This window comes from Vombatus ursinus, unplaced genomic scaffold, assembly GCF_900497805.2.
Source record: "Vombatus ursinus unplaced genomic scaffold, bare-nosed wombat genome assembly UNPS02014784.1, whole genome shotgun sequence".
Classification (NCBI taxonomy): domain Eukaryota; kingdom Metazoa; phylum Chordata; class Mammalia; order Diprotodontia; family Vombatidae; genus Vombatus; species Vombatus ursinus.
The window spans coordinates 30,530,344-30,538,937 of NW_020954562.1; positions in this window are offsets into that span (position 1 = coordinate 30,530,344).

Sequence of the window (8,594 nt, forward strand, 5' to 3'; positions counted from 1 at the left end):
ATAGTAGCACCCTTTTTATGACCATGACATCAAATAAATATGGCATATGATCATATTATATTAATGCATTAAGATTATACTCCACTCTTGACCACTGCATCTTCCTTTAATTTTTATGCTATATGGGGTCTAGACCTATGGTTTTATTTGAGAGGAATTTCCAGTGTAAAAATTCAATGGCCCAGAGCAACTTACCTAGAGTTTAAATGTTCCTTACATCCTTTAGTAAACTGCTATTGATATATTATCTATAAACTCACCTATAAATGTATTCAACATGTACTGACAAGTGGCATGCTAAATACCATAATTTTATCACCTACTGTAGCACATTTTTTTCAAGGTTCAAGGTAAGGATTGGGTTATATGCCTCAAGTCTTATATTTGGGGTTTTGGTTAGAAGGCTCATGTCCAGCTTAGCTACACATTTTTTTTTATTTCATATGATTTACCTATAAAACTATATAATTTTTGTGTAAATTTCTTATATGTCTCTTCTCAACTTTCCTCTTTCCAGTTTAGAGTCCTATGTTTGAGTTTTAATCTATCTTACAATAAAAACCTTTTTATCCTATTCCTCTTTTTAGGGCTTCTAAATATGACATTCTGTGAATTTTTAAAAAAAATATTTTGAAAACAATTTTCATGCAATTAGTTTCTTTTGTAATTCTATAAATTTTATTTTTTTCTGCATTTAAAAATATTATTCTGAGAAGGGATCCATGGGCTTCATCAGATTGCCAAAGGAGTCCATGACACAAAAAAACCTGAAAACCTCTATTCTCAAATCATCTTACCTATTATTCTGACATTTAGAAATATCTTCCCTTATTGAGGTATGTAGGAATTTTGTTGCAATGGAATATCACATAGTTTTGTGGGGCATGGAAAAATAAAGGGGGAGTAGACCACTCCACTTTTCTCTTTCCACCAATTCTTGGTTGCTTTAGCTATCAGTCAGCACCAGGAGAGATAGTAATGGTTTTAATTTATTGTAAGTGCCTCATTAGATTGTTAGCTCCATAAGATCAGGGACTGTCTTTTCCCTCTTTCTGTATCCCCAGTGCTTAGCAAGTTTATTGTAAATTGTAGATCTACATTGTAAATCCTTAATAAATGTTGATTGTTTGCTATATCCATACTGATTGAGATCTCTACAGCCAATGATAAAGGACACAGGATAAATGCAAATGGATAGAGAAACAATGACAAGTCTTGGATGAATTCTCCTTTTTTCCCCTTGTAATGATTTGATACAAAAAGACTGGATAGAAGTCTCAGTAGCCAAAGGAAAGTTGAATATATCTGCTGCTTATTCTCTTTCTGGTCACATTATAGATGACTAGGCAGGCAAGGCAGAAAAAAGATGAAAGAGACTTTAGTCTGATCCCTGAGTGGTGCCAAGAATGTAATATCACTAAATAGCATGAAATATGAACTGTTTTTATGAATGGGGCAAGTCAATAGATTGTGTAATATTTTTCTGCCCTCCTTCAGAAGCTGAAAATTATGTTGGCCCTCCTGGTCCCTGAACACTTTGTTTTGTAAAGAATAGTCAACAATGACACTTAAAGCTTTTTCCTGGGTTTTCCATTAACTTGTGAGGCAGATAATTTGGATTATTTCTCTATAAATGTATCACCTGCCATTTTTCTATCAACTCATATAACCTTGCAAATTTTCCCTGCAGTTTATTCAATTCAGTGTAATTCAGCAGCTATACCTTAAGCAGATAGTATGTTTGTGACTGTTAAGAGCTGAGTATGCAAAGACAAAACACAAAATAATACTAATTGAAGAAGACTCTAATCTATTAGAGAGATCTAATGCATATACATATCAGTATTATTCTCAGCTTACATCTTGTCATCCTTGTGTTCAAGTTTACAGATATTCTAAGGAATGACATGGTCCTATGTATTCTATTTTTTATATGCTTAAAATTTTCAGAGAATAAAGACAATATGACTATCACAAAATGTGATTTTACTAAATAGAAATGAATAAAAGACAAGCAATGTTTAAGTGCTTTTAGATAGCCAGGCCTCAAATGGGCATTATATGAATTTTTTTTAATGGAATGAACTAGCAATAAAACAATAAGGTTAAATTACTAAGACTTTTCAATGGATGTTAATGGGGCATTTGGAAGTTGTATTAACTATAATATCCATTTAAAACAACTATTTAGATTAGCAGCAAGGTACAGTGACTAGAAATCAGGAAGACTTCTTTTCAAACCTTACTTCTGATCTATGCCAGTAATGTGAACATGGGAAAATCTTTTAATCTTTCAGTATTCCAGATGACCCTCTAAGATTATGTTTTCCTGCCTACTTTTATGAAGGGAGATTCCACACTGTGAGTTCTCTACAACAACAAAATCATGAATCCATACAAGAATAAAATATTCCTAAGGCCTCTAACAATACAGAGATTATGGGCTGTGGAACCGCTACATTATGAATTAAAACACATATGAATTAAGATATTTGGAATTTCAGAATTTCTAAAAAACACTTTTTTGGAAAATGCTTTCATTTGACACTGTAATTTTAAATAGACATCATCATTTTCTTTATGAAATAACATTAAATATTAAATTAATTTAAAACGAGTATAGCTAAAAATACATTTGATGTTCTTGTTGAATGAAGTCTTAACTTAGTTCCCTATTGATGTTTATTTTATGTATCACAACACATGCAATATATTTATGACTTTTTAGGTAAAATAAGAATGATCAAGTAATGATCTTTCTGGGTTAAAAACAAATCTGTCTCCCATGCCCTTTTTCTACATTTGATAGCTTGCTTAGAGGCAAAATCTAATGAAGTGTAGACAGGTAAAGTCTAATCAATATTAGTAATGGATTCTTCAGTTTCTCAAGTAGGTCTCTTATCTTCATCCTGTGTCTTTTGTTTTCAGTGAGTCTCAGGTTCTCTTCTCATATTGAGCCCAGAGCTCTGTCTGTCTCATTGTTCTGATTGACCTCAGTTTATTTTCATGTTACCTTCTCTCTTTTACATTGTTGTTAAAATCTGAATATGTGCTGTCACATATCAAAACTTTGCCTTTAGAGCTGCTAGATCTTGACCACTATCAAGGAAAGGTTTGAAAAGCAAGTGAGCAGCTTTTATTAGTTTTTTCAGCCCTTAGTACCTGATTTCTCTCTCCCCTCTATCAATGAATGAACTCATTTTGTCCATTCCTTTAAGCTGATAAAAAAAAGCACATGAAAATGTTCTTTAAGGAATTCTTTTTTTACATCTGTTGAAATTTGAACTGAATTTCAGAGATTTCTGGAATCCCTTGGTAAAATTAATATTCAGAAGAGTCAACAGATTTGTGAATGTAGAGCTAACTCTTATTTACAAAATAAAAATGAAAGAGATACTTCTGTAGAAATGAGTAGTTTTTGGCATTTTCAATACTCATCTTCATCTCAGTGGCTTATAATTATGGGAGACTAATACAATGATTTTTTTCCCCTTAAAATTAGAAGGAAGAATATATGGTATATGGGAAAGTTTGACCAGAGTTTGCCTTAAGCTAAGGAGAGTTGATACATTTATAGGATATGGTGTGATGGACTACAAAAATTCCATTTTGCCCCTGAATCCTAAATCTCCCCATTACAGTCACTAAATGCACATATATTACCTGGAAGAGGTGAAGTATCATTATGGATTAACACATTAGCATTAACACAATGAGTCTCTCCTAGCTAAATTCATGTCCTTGAAGGAAGATGATACATAGAAAAATTAACGTTTCAAGGAGACGAAAAGAAAATTGTAAAGCCTCAGAGCAGGAACTTGTTTCTCAGGAAAGCATTCATTAGTGAGTTGTCACATTAGAAGGCTCCAAGAAAAGTATCTGTTAAAAAGCAATGCTCTAGGGGCAGAGCCAAAAAGGCATATTAGAGGCAGCAACTCAGCTGAACTTTCTCAACATTCCCCTCCGAACAACTTTAAAATAACATGTTGAATCATAACTGAATTTGAATGAGAGGAGCTAACCCATAAAGTGGAGGGAGATAGCAGAATGGACTAGAAACCAGAATCCAACAATATGTTGTTTACCAGAGATACACTTAAAACAGAAAGACACAAACAGAACTAAAATAAAGAGCCTGAACAGAATCTAATATATTTCAGTTGAAGTAAAAAAATAAGGCAGGGGTAGCAAGCATGATCTCAGACAAAGCAAAATCAAAAGTAGACCAAATTAAAAGAGATAATCAGGGAAACTACATTTTGCTAAAAGGTGCCATAAGCAAAGAAATAATATCAAAAAATTTTTGCAGCAAGTTTCTCTGATGAAGCTTTCATTTTTCAAATGTATATTCAGTATAGAACTGAGTCAAATTTATAAAAATAAGCACCATTCCCCAATTTATAAATAGTCAAAAGATATGAATAGGCAGTTTTCAAAAAAATAGTCAAAGCTGTATATAGCATTATGAAAGCATACTCTAAATCACCACTCAGTAGAGAAAAGCAAATTAAAACAACTCTGACATACCACCTTACACCTATAAGAAATCACACATGGTGAAGGGGAGGAATAGGTACACTATTGATCTGTTGGTAGAGTAGTGAACTGGGCAAACTATTCTGGAGAACAATCTGGAACTATGGTCAAAGGGCTCTAAAACTGTTTGTACCTTTTGACCCAGCTATATACACACAGGTAAGAATACTGAAGAGATCAAAGTAAAGCACAAAAACAAATACCAAAATAATGAAAAGGACCTATATGTACAAAAATATTTATAGCAGATCATTAATTGGGAAATGGTTCAACAAGTTATGGCATATGACTGTGATGGAGTACTACTGTGCTCTAAGAAATGACGAGAGGGGCTGTTTCAGAAAAATGTGGCAGGACCTCTATAAACTCATCTCTAACTGGATTTTGGGAAATTTGTAAGTTAAAAAGAGAGAGACAATAACACATAATAGATAAAAATATGACAATCTGGAAGACCTATATCCAGGTTTCATATCACATATGTACTGACTGTGTAACCTTGGGAAAGTCTCTTAATTTCTCAGTGCACAAGATACTTCTCTAACAATGTAATTTGCAAAGAAGGTGATAATTTGCATAGATTTCCATTGGAAACAATGTTTACTCATCCAAAGTTCTTTTCACCATTGTCATCACTTGTCTATTCTTAGCCTATGCCTATCATTTAAAATAGACATGGATGCTAAATTAATTCCCAATACTTTCCCTAATATGTTTTGCATTTTGATGAATTGAAAACATCTTTTAAAAATGTCTTATATGTTCAGGGACACCAAAAACATAATTTTCTTACCCCATCCTTCATTCAAGTAAGAAAAATATACCCTTTTCCCTTTTTACTCATTTCTTTAATATGACAACAGTAATGAGAGTGTAAGGAGATCCTTAGTCTCTTCTAAAATATCCTTTTCTATTTCATGCAATATATCTTATTCATAATGAATATATTGTTGCACACTTTGTCATGAAGCCTCTTCAAAGAGACCTTGCTTTTTTCCTAATTCAATTTGAGAAGCCAGCATTAGCTTATGGTCAATAGCACTGGAAGTTTTGTTCATTTCATATCAGTGAGCCAGCCATATCTGGCTTATTTTCTCAATCCATTGTTAAGCCCATTAAGGAGACAGATCTATCCCTTTCTGCCCTTCCCCCAGCCCAATATTCTATCTTACTCTAATACATCAGTTGGCTCATATAGCTTAAATATTTCCCTCATACTTACCAATTTCCAACTTGGAGATGAGATGGCCCTAGCCTACAGGAATTTTCTTGTCTAGTTAGTATTGGAACAGAGGTACTTTGCTTTATGCCACAGATGTGCTTCTGAAAAATGAATTGCATTTTACTATTGACTTGTTAGAGAAGGCACAAGGCATTTAGGGGCTATAAATCAAGGGAAAAAGGAGAGATGTACAGGAAGAGATGGCAGCCAGGCTCTACTAGGTAAATTGACATGATAGCTTATCTTCTCCCATACTAGCTTTCTGCATCTTTGAGGTTATAAGTAAAATAAGATGACTCAGAAATTCAAAAAGACATTTCTTATCACTCACAATAATTAGAGGTACCCTCAGCAGCCCAAGAGGGGAGCACCTGCTATTCCCAAGCAGCTGTTGATGTGATCTCATGCTTCTCTGTTTCCTCTCTGCTGACAGAGGTGCTGTATCTCACTGCAGTCAAAGTTTTGGGACAGCTGTGGGGCCAATTGTTTGTACATTATCAGAAGTAGTCTGCATGACAAAATTCTGTCCATTCCATACCAGGCTTTAAAGTTGCATATCAGAAATCAAAATGGTCCATTAATCTTCTATTTTTGTTTCATTATAGTTTTATGAATTGAGTTGTCACATGAGGGGTACAACTTTTATGTAATTGCAATAAGAAGAGGACCATGATATCAGGGAGATGATGACATGACTTCCAATTGACCTTGATTTGAGTGAGAGAGGGCTGTGCAAAGTCACTAGCCTCATTTTCTCCCCCAGAGCCACCTGGATCCAGTGGCCAGATATCAGTCAGGATGACTGGAGATGGCCCAGGATGCAGAAGGAGACTTTGGCCCTTTTAAGCTAAGGTCTTTCCAGGTTCTCACTTTGAGTGAGGCAAAGCCCATTCAGTGAATAGGTCTCTTTAAGAGGTGAGTCAGAGGAACAGAGTGAAGATGGAAGAGTAAAAGCAGTGACTTGCTTGAGCTCTCCCCCAAACCCCTCTAAATACTTGTAAAAATGGCTTTAAACAAATTCTATAGCAGCAGAATCCACAAAAAGACAGAATGAAACAAATATGCAGCTCAAGACAACCTGGATGGTTGATTGGAGGTGTCTACTGTGCATGGCTGGGAAATGAACCCAGTTCAACGTGGGCACACAGGCAAAGACCAGGCCTCAGTGAACCTAGAGCAGGCCTTAGGGGACTGAATCACAGACATCTGTGGCAGTTTCCAGACTTCCCAACCCACAAACACCAAAGACAACTTAGAAAGAAAGGTATGTGACTTTGGTGAGAAAGAAGCTTGGTCCCAGCCCCAGTCCCTGCAGCCCTGGGGCGGAAACTGCTTCAGGAGTTCTCAGCCCACAGACAGAGGGGTAATTGAGTGGCTGATCAGAGGGAGATATCAGGGGTCTCTTTGCTGGTGCTGAGGCAGGATTCTCTTCCTTTGCCCATGCTTGGATCTGGGTCATGGTTCTGGGTGGCAATCCTGGGGCAGGAAGGAGCACTGGTATGGTGGAGTTTGTGGTGGTGGTGGAGAGGGAATGCTCCTCACAGTTCCAAGGCAGAAAAGAGTGCTTGTGGTCACACATAGACCAGAGCCCAGGCTGGGAAAGTATTAAACACCTCACCCTTGATCATACCACCTTGGAAGAACTGAAAATTTACATATCCCTAAAAGTATCTCTGAAAACAGTTTCATAAAACCCCCAAAGCTTGGGACACTACATTCTCCACACTTAACAAAGAGTTTATAACTCAAGTAATTGGCTAGGAACATGGGTAAACTGGGCAAAAAAGTCAGACCATAGAATCATTCTTTGGAGATAAAGAAGATCAAAACCTACAACCAGAAGACAACAAAGTCAAAGCTCCTACATCCAAAGCCTCCAAGAAAAAATATGAATTAATCCCAGGCTATGGAAGAGCTCAAAAAGGATTTTGAGATGCAAGCAAGAGAAGTAGAAGAAAAATTGGGAAGAGAAATGAGAGTGATGCAAGAAAATCATGAAAAACAAGTCAATAGCTTGCTAAAGGAGACCCCAAAAATACTGAAGAAAATAACACCTTAAAAATAGCCTAACCCAAATGGCAAAAGAGGTCCAAAAAGTCAATGAGGAGAAGAATGCCTTAAAAAGCAGAATTGGCCAAATGGAAAAGGAAGTCCAAAAGCTTACTGAAGAAAATACTTCCTTAAAAATTAGAATGGAGGAAATGGAAGCTAGTGACTTTATGAGAAATCAAGAAATTGTAAAATAAAACCGAAACAATGAAAAAATAGAAGACTATGTGAAATATCTCATTGGAAAAACAACTGACCTAGAAAATAGATCTGGGAGAGAAAATTTAAAAATTATTGGACTATCTGAAAGCCATGATTGAAAAAAGAGTTTAGACATCATCTTTCAAGAAATTATCAAGGAAAACTGCCCTGATATTCTAGAACCAGGGGGTAAAATATAAATGGAAAGAATCCACTGATCACCTCCTAAAAGAGATCCCCAAAGAAAAACTCCTAGAAATATTGTAGCCAAATCCCAGAGTTCCCAGGTCAAGTAGAAAATATTGCAAGAAACCAGAAAAAAAAATTAAGTATTTTGGAAACACAATCAAGATAACACAAGCTTTAACAGCTTCTACATTAAGGGACCACAAGGCTTGGAACATGGTATTCCAGAGGGCAAAGGAGATAGGATTACAGCCAAGAATCACCTATCCAGCAAAACCGAGCATAATCCTTCAGGGGAAAAAATGGACATTCAGTGAAATAGGGGACTTTCAAGCATTCTTCTTCTTCTTTTCTTTTTTTTTTTTTTTTTTTTTTTTTTTTTTTTTTTTTTTTTTTTTTT